This window comes from Haliaeetus leucocephalus, unplaced genomic scaffold, assembly GCF_000737465.1.
Source record: "Haliaeetus leucocephalus isolate CR32 unplaced genomic scaffold, Haliaeetus_leucocephalus-4.0 Scaffold339, whole genome shotgun sequence".
Taxonomy (NCBI): Eukaryota; Metazoa; Chordata; class Aves; order Accipitriformes; family Accipitridae; genus Haliaeetus; species Haliaeetus leucocephalus.
In genome coordinates, this window is record NW_010972775.1 from 14,682,816 (window position 1) to 14,696,423 (window position 13,608).

The 13,608-nt window shown below is 41.5% G+C and overlaps 1 protein-coding gene across 7 annotated transcripts in view; it reads right to left on the reverse strand.

Moving 5' to 3' along the window:
* The window catches only part of ZFAND6 (zinc finger, AN1-type domain 6), a 38,395-nt gene that overhangs the window by 24,619 nt on the left and 168 nt on the right, over window positions 1-13,608 (reverse strand). For 2 of the 7 annotated variants that reach the window (XM_010571948.1, XM_010571946.1), the window contains exon 2: window positions 11,220-11,313. The exons of 1 other annotated variant lie outside the window; for it this stretch is intronic. The gene's annotated coding sequence lies outside the window, so the exon portion shown is untranslated. Of the gene's footprint in view, window positions 1-6,526; window positions 6,988-11,219; window positions 11,314-12,457; window positions 12,501-13,357; window positions 13,492-13,608 lie in introns of those variants that run through there. 4 more of the 7 variants (XM_010571947.1, XM_010571945.1, XM_010571950.1 and 1 more) reach the window with 4 other exon arrangements.

Here is a 13,608-nt window from a genome sequence, read left to right on the forward strand (position 1 = left end):
TTACGATGATACCTTTGTACAGAGTTCTTTCTACAGTTCTGCATAGAAAAATACAGCCATAAATGGCTTTAAGGGAGGGACTTGTATCCAAAAGGGCCAAGTTGTTAAGTAGTACCATGGGATTCCCCCTTTTTCCTCAAGCCACATAAACAGAAGTTTGCATTTTTAGAAGCCTTTTGAACAATAACTCTTTAAGTACATCTGACTTCTCTTTTTATCCTCTTGCCATAGTGATTGTATTCTGCCAGAGAACATATCAACACATGACAGAGCAACAGCACTTCATAGAGAAAGGAAAATTCATGATATAAAGAAGCACACAAACATAGAAAATGCAAGCCAGATCTCTCCAATTACTTTGCTTGGACTATTAAAGCCTCTGTCACACTTTAGAATGGACAAAGAGGGAACAAACTCTGCTCACAAGATACTGAACCTCAACTGGCAGCAAGGTGCGGCTTTCTGTAATGATATTCGTTCCCTTCCATTCACAAACACCAGCCAACGGGGCTTCTACCAGGAAACATTGGAAAAAGAGCACAATATATTCCCTTTTATTATGGTGTAAGGTCAGAAACAAGAGGGAGATCAGCAAGACCAGTGCCCTTCAGCTTGGCCTAAAGATGCATTCACAGGCACTGCAGCTTCAGCCACTGCATTGCACTAGGCTAATTCCACAAGTATCACATCCTTGCTATGGCTTGAAAAACAAGAGCCCAATGCCCTGACACTGTCTCCCAGAAATGTCTTCTGTCTCACACTCCTTTTCTGAAGACAAAACCCACCACACTACCATTGAAGAATATTTGTATCCCTTAAAGTAAAAATCACCAATTTTAACCCATAACCCTGGGTTTCAAAAGAAGACTTTCCCATTTTAACAACTAACTTCATGCTGCTTAAGTTAAGCCAGCAGCACTGCAACATGCATTTTACACTGTATATGCCACCCTGTGCAAGTTCACTAGATAGAGCTATCAGGCCATACAAAGACGTTTCAATAAATTCTTCATCTCAGACCTTGACAGTTTGAGAAATTAAGGTATCAGAGCTGAAGCAAGGACAGAGGTATTGCTTAACAGAGCAGACTGATATTTCAAGCATTCTGATTGTGCAGTGGGGGATCTGAGGTAGAAGATAGAAGGATAAGTAAGTAGCAACTAATCAGGGATTTATTTATATACAGAATGACTAGGTATAAACTTAAGACCATGGGTCACAGCCACGTTATGACTTTGCAGAATAACAAGCTAACTCTTGCAGTTAGTGAGACCATAGGTAACAGTCAAAAGCTTCACAGACACCAAGTTAGAGAAAAGCAAATGCAGGAAGGCAACACAATCAGCTAAGTGACCAGAGTGTGAAATTAGATTTTTTTGTTGTTGTTTTCCAAAAAAATTTTTTAAAGCCAGTGAATTACTCCACTGCTATGCATAGGGGTTTTAAATCGCAATCAAAGCACTAAGTCAAGTTTGACTAGACTTATTAGGAAGGCAAAAAATTAATGCACAGCAGCCAGGCCAGTACACAACAAATCAAATACTCCTTGATCTCAGCACTAGACTCAGCCCCTGCATGGTTTGTCACACTCAGCTAACAATTTGTTTGTTATTTAACTAATAATACATTTACCTTGACCTATTGTTACTAATGCTGCCTTCCTCCTCTCCCAGGATACTTTAAACAAACACCATGAAAATACACTGATATTCAAAACAATCCTATCGAGCAATTCTAAAGTCTCTTCCCTAAAAGATGTTCCAGGTAAGTCCTTCCATATTGCCACAATTTTTTTTTTCTTTTTTGCAAGTTAGTAATAAAATGGTTTTGATATCATAAAACACTGAAATAATTACTTTTCTAGTTACTTTTCACCAGGACAATAACATTTGTTTGATAACTAATTCTAGTTAATACCTACAAAATCACTTTATTCAAGGACTTAACACCAATATACAAAGTACGTCATACTAGCATGATATTTGGATAGCATAATCCCAACATAAGTCTGGTGAAGTTCACTTAGAAAACTCTCCTGCATCAGCAACAAAAGCTATCTTGTAAGCTTCTTACCTGATTCTGAAGGAACTAGGCAGGAAGAACAATCTCCAAACGTTTCAGTTGAACACTCAAAAACACAGCCACTTCTTTTGCCCCAACCTTGATAATGGTGTAGATTCCAATGCAAGGTCATTCTGTTGCACAAAAACTATTCTGCTACATGATAACATTATATTGCATCAAGGCCTTGATTCTATATGTGATTTTAGAAAAACATCTTAAATTCATACAGGGGGTAGTGGAGAAACAATTTTATCCTTCTTTGCAGTCTCACGTCTCCCCTACCACCTCATCCTCGAAATCAGCATGATCAACAACTCGTTAAATGTTTTCTTCTGACAATCTAACTCAAAAAATAGTCTTTTGTATAAAAAGACATGAATATGTCCCATTTAGGTACAGAAATTCTACATTTTTGCCTGCAGAATCAGTGGTTCTCTCTCTTGCCTCTCACCTCCAAATATAATTTAAAACCTTAAGTGGAAAATACCTGCCTTCCCCATGCAATATTCTGCTTTCATCAACCCAATTATATTCAACAGCACACACAGTAAAACTGTTTAGCCTCCTGCCTTGTTCAAGCTAATGGTGAAAACTTCAGTCCTTGTTTTAAAAAAAACCACATCCAATGCAAAACGTTTAAACAAGCTGAAAGCACCTCACTTCTGTTCTCAAAAATACTGTATTAAGCTCCCACCCCAATTTGATTATTAAGTTTATATTTGTTTCCCTAATCCTTCACATAGATAAAAATGCATTAGCATCATGAATCACAGGACACACCACTGCAGTGTTGTCTTAAACCCTGGGCTACTTAAACTGTTCGGGTGGTTGCCAGGGCCTGCCAAGTCAGCCACACTGTTTATAGTTTAGTTCCAGATACAGGATTATTATGTTTCAGACTGACAAATACCATATCCTGAAGGTTAAAGTCCTGTGATACAAATACATCCTGACAGTGCAGAATGGCTGAGCAGGGGTGGTCTTCAGCACAGAGACAGTTTCAGCTTCTGCAAGATTGCTGAACCATTAAGTTAAAGGAAGAGCTGTGTGTTTAATAAAACTGCTGCTTAAAAAGGAGCTATTTTTAGGAAATACTCAAACACAAGTGTTCATTTGTCTAAGTAATACTCAAAAGATTGTCTTAAGTTGATCTAAATGGAGAGAAGATGGATCAAGTTAGGATTTCACTCGGTTTATCTCTTAATGCATAATTTAATAGCCAATAAAGTTACTTCTCAAACAAAAAGTCCTCAGTTTCTGTCCACAACTGGAGAATGAGCAAGAAAACACAACTTGACTGAGGAGAAAATTTTTGCACTATCAAAGCTTTGCTTTTGTTAATCTCTATTTAGCTCAAAAGCCCTGTAAACACAGTTGGAAGAAGGGATCTGTTAAAAATATATCACCCCACCCCTTCAATTAAGGGCTGAGAAGCTTATGACACATCTGAGACATCCAACAAGAACAGGGAAGAACGACTTAATGTTCCTGATATTTCTAAAGGTAAAAAAAAAAAAAAAGCAAGTTTAAAAATCCCAAACCTTTCATGCCTCTGTTAAATGGATTTTAAAGCAAGAACAGATCCAAGCTATTTTTATTCCTTTGTAGGTCATGTGTAATTAACTGCTTGTTTTCACAAAACCTTATTACAGTGTAAACATCACTGGCCAGATCATCTGCCCCACCCAGACTGAGCTCCACACCACAGGAGGCCAACTATCTCCATGAGGAGTCCTTGCATCTGCATGAGAGGGCTGTCCCTCCAGTACCAATCTCCCCTGCAACAGCAGGGCTGTAATGATCAACAGCTCCTAAACTCACCCCTTCACCACGTCTTTCCTAGAAACTGCAGGCAAACCAGTTAACAGGCCTAACCCCACATCTAAAACTATGGGCAGATGTCCCTTTTGGGATAGAGCTGAAACTCTCTAAGATGACATTATTCCTCTTCCCAACTCCCTTCTGCCTTGGGCACACGGCAATTAGCAGAAATGATCACTAAACCACTTGGGAAATAGGGAGAGGAAGAGGAGGGCAAAGAGCCAGTTGGGTTGGCTTGAGCCACTAATTTAAAACAATTTAAGCTAGCCTAGTTGACTTTGCCCCCACTTTGCTCACACGACCCGCTCTGCGGGAAGAGCAGCAGGAGGTCCCTGCGTGTAGCAGAGGGCACTCAACAAGCAGGGATCTGAAGCCCATGTCACTGTTTGCAGGATGGACGTCTGCCCTCCCTAAGGCTCCCGGCATGTTTTACAGAGATCATCCCATGGCAGGCGTGCAGCCTTCCCTAAGTATCATTAAACAGAACCAGAGTGCGGGGTTACCATCCCAGTACGTGGTGGGCTACCCACTTCACAACACTGGGAAGTGCCACCAGCAGCTGGTGGACCATAGGGCACAGATCCCCTTTGCCTCAAACAGTGGAGATAAATTTGGTCCTGCATTTTGTACACAGGTTTACAATCACTTTTAAGAATCTCTTATTCACATCAGAGATGTATATTCCATCCTGGCACAAGAAGCAGACACATAAATCCCACAGCACACAACACATTCACAGTGTTTTAAGATCTGCAGATGGAGCATGTGCAGGAGAAGGTTTTATGAACAACTAGTGCCGGAACAACCAATCGTCATGCAGGGACAACACGGGTCCTGCCAGCGACGGCTTTGAATGCAGGCAAGAAACATTTGCTGTAGCCTGAATACAGAAGTTGTACAGCTGTGCCAGCAAAGTGGTATGTTTATCCTTTAGGGCAGATTTGCTTTCTACAAACAGCCTGCATTAGAATTGTATACATGTGGTGAGAGAGTTGAGCATTTCACTTCTGTGTCGAATAAATCAGGAAAATTGGTCCCAGATAATACATCTTTCCTAACTAAGTTGTAGGGCAGAGGGGACCCAACAAGAATGGCTACTCAGTCATCAAGCAATATGAACCACATTGCCTCATGTATTCAGCTTTTTTCTTGTTCTAAGCAAAACCAGGCTTTGGCTAAACACAGTATTTAATAGCGCACAAATACTTAAGTTTGCTTCCTTTTGTTTAAGCAAGTCTAATACCCATAGTCACAATGTAAGTTTACAGAAATTATAGCAAACTATACTATTCTTCCTGCCCTCACCTCAGACATCTGACCTAGCCACTCAGTCGAGGCCTAGCATCACTTCTAAGTTCAGGAATGAATCAAAATCCAGGTATTTAAACACTTACATATCCCAGTCTTAAATATCTCCCCTGATACACAAGACCTGGCCCACCTCTCAGCTAAAAGACCATATATAGTCACTGCTCATTCTAAAGTAGTATTTCCAGGGTTTAAATAATCTAGAACATTAAAAAACACTATAAACAGAAAAAGACAGATAGCAAGAGTGAATTAGTAATTCAGACCTATAAGCCACTGAAGCATGGCAAGATGCCAGTGCGTCAAGACGCTCTGACATATATAAAGTAATCCATACATAGCATTTTGGGAGAAAACATGGCTCAACGTAAAACTGAAAGAATGAGGTATACTTTAATAATCGCACTTGTTTACATTTAGTAAAGGTCTAAGTAATCGCTTTCCACTGTCACGTGGAAGATTGTTGCTCAATTTTCACATCCATTCTTTTATCATCTTGACTAATCATACAAAACCCATCAAACTCCTTCAATTCAACAAGTATTAGGGCCATGACTATCTCCTTCCAATTCCCAGGAGGAGCTGTATATAGACACAAGTGTTTTTATAAAAAACAGGATATACTTAGGGAAGTAAGAAAACAGTATTCACCATTCTGAAAGCATTGATCTGTATGTATCTAACATACTTGTCAAAGATACAGAAAGGATGACAATTAAAAGAAAGTCTTCGTTCTCATTAGAAACCCCCTGCTTCCTGACTCGCCACTTCCTGCTCTCCTCCCTCTCACCCTATCCCAAGCCACCCATGGCAAATCATACTTTTCCTGTTCCTGAAGACCTTTCAGATGCAGAAACAGTCACTAAAAATACCATATACGATAAACCTCGTACAGAAACTGAAAATAATCTTCCCTCAAAAGAAAACACCTGCTATCATCAGGCAATACAGGATTGAAAAGAGATTCTGACCAATCCCAAAGAAAAAAAAAATCTCCCCCCCCCCCCTTTTTTTTCCTGGAAGGGTAGTAGCTGCAACACAGGGCAATAACACTCAATTTTCCTGCCTGTGTTTATAATCAGGGCTCTGACAGACCCAGATACCCTGCAAAACTGATTAAGAAAAGAAGAGAAAAATTGCAATGTTTTACATAATTTTTACATATCTTTGTTCTAAATGCTAAAGACCTGCGAGACATTCATCTCATCAAGAACAAATGCACAGACAACAGCACAGCAGTCTTCAGTGATACAACAAAAGACAATTTAAGACAAATGACTTGGAGCAAATGCTATCACTGAATAATCCCATAGCAGCTGTCATAATTAGTTACCTCAAATCTCATCAGAATCAGAGAAGTTAAGAGTTAAAATCGAGCTCTCTTCCTGTAACATTGTGTAACTCCAAAACAGCAGCATTATCCTCACTATTTTAGAATTAACATTTCTCCAAAAGGTAAGGTGGAACGACTCGATCCTTCCACGAAAAAAAAACCCGGTGCAAGCCAACAGATGACAAAAGAAACTCGGTCAAGTTTGAGCCTCTCAACACCTTATTTCCTGTCTAAAGAGCCCTTTTGTTCTGCTTCCCTGCATAAATGTTAATATTCTGCCATCATTAGAAAACGAAACAATGAAAAAAAGCCCCACGCACATGAACTTCACTGCCCCAGAGGGCGAAATAACGCCACACGACGCGATTAGAACCGGAAAATTCCTACCAACAAAATCTCCACAATTTTCTGTTTGCTTCACCCCAGATTAACTTCACTTGAAGCTGTACTTCGGCGCAACCTAGCCTGGACGCGGAGCCCCGCCTCCTCCGCCCCTAGTGGCCGAGGCGAGGCAGCCCCGCCCCGCCAGCCAGGCTGCGCTCCCCGATTGGCGGAGCGCCGTATCCATTATTTAAAGAACTTTTCCTTGCTAGCAGGTTAGGCTGGGCAGGTTAGAGCACCCTGGGCGAGCTGCTTCTTAAAGGGACAGGACCCCGCTCCCGGCTGTGACAAACTACAACCTCCGGCGACGCGTCGCCCCGAGCGAGCTGCGGCGAGCGCCCCGGCCAGCGGCAGCGGGCGGCCGCCCCCCCCCCCCCCCCCCCGGCGGCCCCTCTGCGCCTCCCGCCGAGCCTCCTGGCAGCACCGGTCCCGGCGGGGCAACTACCCCGGCCCAGCCCCCTGCTCTCCCGCCGGATGGGCTGAGGCTGGAGGAGAGCGGAGGGCACCCGAGCGGGCTGGGAGCGCTTCTCCCGCCGCGATTACACAACCGCCGCTTGCTCTGCTTGCCGGGTAAGATCAGACGATGGGGGTTTTGAGCCCATCCGCGCCTAAAGAGGGACTGGAGTTAGCCCGGGAAGCCGGGCACACCATCTAAACCAGTCACCCCGGCGGAAAATGCGCTGGGTCGCCAGTGCCAAAGACTCTTCTCCCCATCTGAAGCATGAGTCAGCAGAAGGACTCCGCAGGAAGTGCCCGTCTCCATCTCACAAGGTACCATGGCTTCTGCCAGCAACTTTTTGCGCTTATTCAGGCTTCACTTGACTGGGCGAATTTGCAAGATGTTGTTCACGTTCTGACAATCAACAGCGTTTCTCACAGCACAGCTCCTCTTAACACTCGACAAAAACCTGTCGTTCGGATTAAAAGTGTTTCTTTTTCCTCAGTGCAAACACTGATGCGGTTCCCTACCCACCTATCAAGTAAAAAGCCTGGAACGTGCAAGAAGAGGAGAAACAAAACAGGGTCTAATAAATATTTCACAAGTGCAGATAGGAAACTTGTTTGAGAAAAAACCTTGCCCCATTCCAAACAAGCAACACAGGGAAGAGCCAGAACATGGTCTGCGTTCCCTCCTGCACCCACAAAGTTATCGTCATAGTTAATGCAAGACTTACCTGGTTAGCAAGGCTGCCTTACACAAAAGGTTTCCACATGTTTAGTGTATAACAACTAAAAATATTAAGCTAGAGGAAGATAAAGCACCTGTCAGCGTAAGCACATTTGGGTCAGTTTTGTACTGCACAGGGGCAGAGAGGAAAAACTCCTCCTTGTTTCTGGTTCTTGCCACCTTTTCCTCTAGCCAGCACTGGAGCAACCTCCCTTCCCTAGCTTCACTGACCACCTATACCCCAAAATGGGTATCTGTTTTAACTTCCCTAATGCAGATTAATCAAGTCCGAGACAGTTTAGCATACTGCTTTACTGCAAATACCACCCAACATCAGGAAAATATTTACAGCTAAGTATTCCCTTGAGCTGTGATATATACATTAAAAGGCCATAAAAAACACCTTCAGGAAGGACATCTAGTTCCTCTAAAACGGTCAAATAGCACATTTTGTGTTATCTTCTATTTTAGAGCAATCTATCACACTACAAATCCAAATAGGACTGGAAAGCAGCAATTCATACAGTTGTAAGTTAGTAAGTATGAAACACTACAAGAACGGAATTAACAAGATTTACATAACTTCCCCTACAGAACCTAAAATATAAGCTGAAAGAACCAGACCTTAACCCTTGCACCTGAATTCAGTGCCCCACAAAAGTCAGTACTGCTAGAAGTTAATCAGGTCCCCTGAGTATAACTGTGAGGCCATACTTCCATGACACTTTTTTTTGACCAAACGTTATCTAAGCAATCAAAACCAAGAACATAGTTCATGCAAGTAAAACATGCCAGTAAATTGTCCTCCAAGTATCTCAGTAACCAATCTTGGAAAGCTTCAGTTTAGAGCATATTAGCTTTACGCCCATAAAAACAAGAGCAGAAGTCACAAATCTTATCAACCAAACTGCCTGGTGCTAGAAGAGGACATGACAACCCTAAAGTCAGGTTTTGGGTGCTTTCAAAAGGCAAGAAAAAAGAAAACAAACCAAACACATTACCCCAAAACTCTCCAGCTCTATATGCTACTACAGAAGTCTAGCCACCTCACAACTGCAACAGCAATGAAAAATAACTTTTATTGCCAAACATCCCACGCTTCAGCTCACACTCCTGTTACATGGGCAACTAGCAGCTCCCTATCACTACAACGGAGAAGTTTCATCCCTTCTTCTCCCCACCTTTCCCCTCCCAGTCATGCAGTCTGGCTGACTCCCTCAGCCCAGCTCTGGTGCTCATCAGACCCTTCCATCTGCCTCTGAGTCACTGATCTGGCAGAAGCTTGGTCAGCTTCTGATAAGCAAAAGCGTGGCCTACACAGAGCATAAGAGGAATGGCAAAGCAGATTCTCCTCCATTCAGCACTGACCTCCTAGATTTGCTTACCTCACCTCATTTAAAACCAAAAACCCCACACAACGCAAAACTATCACACTAAGAATGCCCCAAAAGTAACTTGCTATCCTCACAGAAGGAAAGATCCCCCCAAAAATCTGTGAAACGGGGTATCCAAATGTCGTGGTTCACAGTTCACCCTCCCTCACTGGACTAGAAATCACGGGTAAACACATCTGTATCTAGATGTTGGGAATCCGGACATAAAAAATTTGCTACTCAAGTTATTATCCCATGCTGAAGGAGACCTAGTGAAACTAGACATTAAAAAGCCTAATTTACAAGCTCAGTTTCTGCACATAAGCCACCTATTTTCCCTGTAAACACACATACATTTTAGAGAAAATGCAGAGGCACCATTTTAAGGTCCAGGCTGAAGTTATGCCTTTGCTACTCTTACAGTTTCTGTAGCAATGCAGAAAAAATGAAAAAGCAGACTGCAGCTGCAAGTACATTAAGCAGGGAAGCTTTGACAGCAGTGTAAAAAAGATTGAGTTTGCTGCCACTGAACTTTGCACTGAGGACAGTAACAAGAGAGAGCACCTGACTCATTTGGCTATTGTAATCATGGAACAGCTAAAAGGCTATTTGTTCTGTAATCTTACACATACAGAAGACAGCAAGTTTGGAGGACTCGACAGCTCAAGAGATCAAGAACAGAGCCTTTCATCTTTAAGTCACCAGTTCAAACAGAGACCAGAATAGTAGCGATCAAAAGCTACATGTGATGGCTGTTCAGGGATTAGATGAAGAGATGGTTACTTGCTGTCCAGTTCCCAACAGATCAGTGCGAATCAAGAGCTTTCTTCACAATTTTGCACCTGTTTTTCACAGTCTTGAATACATTATACCTCCTGGATTCTGTACACGTTAATAAGTAGCAAAGCAACTGAACTGCTGCATACCCATACTGAACTTGCATTGTAGCAAAGGACTTTACCCTCTGCTTGTCAATTATGTCAGCACTACAGCATGTGCTGAATTTTTTATTTATTGTTTTTAAGCGATTATAGCGCTGACTTTTAGCTTTTTTATTATTAGACAGCTTTAAAAATAGTATTTAGCTTCCCCATTCCCTTCAGACCCTCAGATGCTGCAATCCTGTTTATACACAATAATTCTCAAAAACTTGCCGTATAAGATATTTTTGGAAATATATTAATTTCAAAAGCACATTACTATAGGAAGTTCAGAACTTTGGAACAAATTTCAGAAATTTGAGAAATTATTTTGAGACATTAGTAATCACTTTTTATCACACCTAAACAGCATAAACTTCATGAGGATCATGTCTACATAAGGACAGGAGGGAAAAAATTCTCTGTGTGATGAAAAACATTCCTTTTCATATTCTTATGCATTCTTCAGTACATCAGCGTGCAGTCTCTAGAAAGTCAATTAGCAATAGCTCCTTTCCAACCTGACTTTAGTTTTAAAAGTCTGCAAAAGTACCTGGAATTTCCAGGCTGGATAAGCAAGATGAAAACAAGTTCAGAGTGTATGTTGACTGAAGGTTCTGGAGCACAGGTTCATTGTCCTGCTACAAACACCACTACCAAAACCAATCTTCTATACAACCCCAGCGATACATAGTTCCATAGTTCTTAGTAGCATATTACTTCCCAAGAATGAAGTTGCTGATGAAAAGTCAAGATCCTAGAAACTTCATTATCCTTAGGAGTAACTATGGAGGCCCTCACATATAAAGAATTCAACTTGCTATTCCAGGAGCCTAGAGAGAACAACATACCAGACTGATGAGATTTCAGTAATCTTGAAGAACTTTTGAGATTTCTCTTGCTGCTTTCAATCCAAGATGTACTAGTGCACAGCAATAATCAAATCTGGAAACAACAAAGAGGTGCATGTGGTAAATACTGGGTCTTCACAGGACTGGTGAGTTGTCTGGACAGCAGTACAGATGTACCAGACAGAAACACATTCCCTTGTAAGTTTTAGCAGCCATCTCAAACCACCCAAAGCTTAGCTACCCTGAGAACTTACTGAAGTTCATCCACATGTTAAATTCCAACTGCTTCCTTCTGTGTAGGGAATAAGCCATTAAGAGAATCACTCCCTGTCTCCCCTGTTATCTCCTGACCTATAAAGCTGCACACCTGTAACAGGTCTCACCCACTCTCAGCAGTTGCCATGTTGGTTTGGAGGTGGCAGGGGGTGTTGTTGGGGTTTTGGTTTCTTTTTTTTTTGGGGGGGGGGGGGGGTTACTTGTTTTTTTTAATTCAGGACACGGAATTATATCTTGTACAGCTGCACCAGCGAGGCCTCCAGTGATAGATGGCCACATCACTCACTTCAGTCAGAGTCCTTGAGAAAGGATCTAGACATTTTAGAAGACTTTTCCTTGACATCAGAGATCTCTTGGGTGAAAAGAAATAAGTATACTACAGTTTCCATTGAATTCAGCATGCTCCAAGTACATTTATATGTAATCTATAATACTCTTTGTAGCTTAAATCAAGTATCTTGAATGCAAGTCATAGCCCATTCAGTATTAAAAAATAAATAAATAAAAATAGCTGCATAGCTATTAGCTGCCAAGAAAATGGAGCCAGAAGTTTTTATACTTACAATTCTCTCAGAAATCAGACTGATTAATATAGCTGTTACAAAAGGACACACTTTCACAGAAACAGGGATTACCTTTATCTGTAACCATAGCAACTTTTCAGTAGTTTGTGTTAATGCTACTCTGCTTCCGATAACCTGCCACTATCTCTTTCAAGCTATTTGTATAAGGTTTTGAATGTGCCATCTGAGACCATAAAGTAACCAGAAGTTGAAATGTAAACTTAACATTCTTAGATCACTCTTAAAAGCATATTATGTAACATACAAAGCTGTGCATTTTTGCCATAAATTCATCATTAGTCAAGAAGTAAATTTATTTTAATCTGTTATTATTTTAACATGATTCATAGTTTTGCAAGACAAAAAAATATTTTAAGAGGTATCCTATGAAATACATACAGGAGATAGCTTCTTCAGCAGTGAAGAATTTCTTCTCCTCTATCTGGAAAGTAGTAAACACAAGGAATTATGCCACTGATATGTCACAGACTTTGATATCCAGTATCATAAGGAACAAAAATCCTCCTAAAACACACTTACTTTTGCCTGAACAAATATATGACAGATCAGAAAAGAGCCAGTCCCCTTGCTCTAGGTTAGGTGATAATATAAAGAACAGGTATAGGTACCTCAGCACCAGATAGATAAACAAATGAGGCAGAATTCAAAGATCAAAGCTATATAAGTTAAAGGAGAGACAGGAAAGAGACTAAGGAAGGAATTGGCATATTTGCTTCCTCAATTGTTGAGTTACCATCATCCACAGTTCAGAAGAGGATTAGCACTCTGTGAAAGAAATTATTTAAGATGACATCAGACAAAGTCATTTGCTTGGAAGCAGAAGGAGGAAGAGAATAGTTTCTTCTCCCCCCACCCCCCCCAAAGTTCATAGGGCAGCTCACGAAGCTGTGCCCTTCTCTCTTCAGTGTACACAGACAGTTTGGCACAGTTAAGATGCAAGTATAGATCCTTAGAAGACTGAAAGAAACTCAGTATGCTCTTTACTCCCTGTAACTCTTATGCAATGACATCTATTATAAGACAAGCCTGGACAAACATCCAGGGAATGGACTTCAGAACACAACGGTGCACTTTAAGTCAGTCCACGCAGGGGGAGAAGTAACTACCTTTGGTTTTGCCAAATGCCTCCACATTACATCAGCACATTTGGTGGAAGCTTCTGTATTTCATTGTCATTGCCGTTGTTACTAGCAGTACGATAATTAGCGCTTTTTATTTTTTAAGATTCCCCCATCCTACCATCCTGTGGAAACACGAGTGGATGTTCGCACCCCTTACCTATCACTCCAGGCTTTCTGCAGAGCCTAGAAGGAGGTAAGTCTGGTTAAATTTCGCAGGGCTCCTCGGTGAACACAAGAGCAACAAGAAGAACTTTTTGTACAACAAAACGCCAAAGGATGACAGACCGTGCAGACTTCAACCCTTGGTTTAATTGGAAGGGTGCTGCAACACCAACTGCACGTTGCTTCCTAAATACTCCTGTCCCCAAACCAGACAAAACCGCTGCACTGAACTTATCCGAGGGGCAG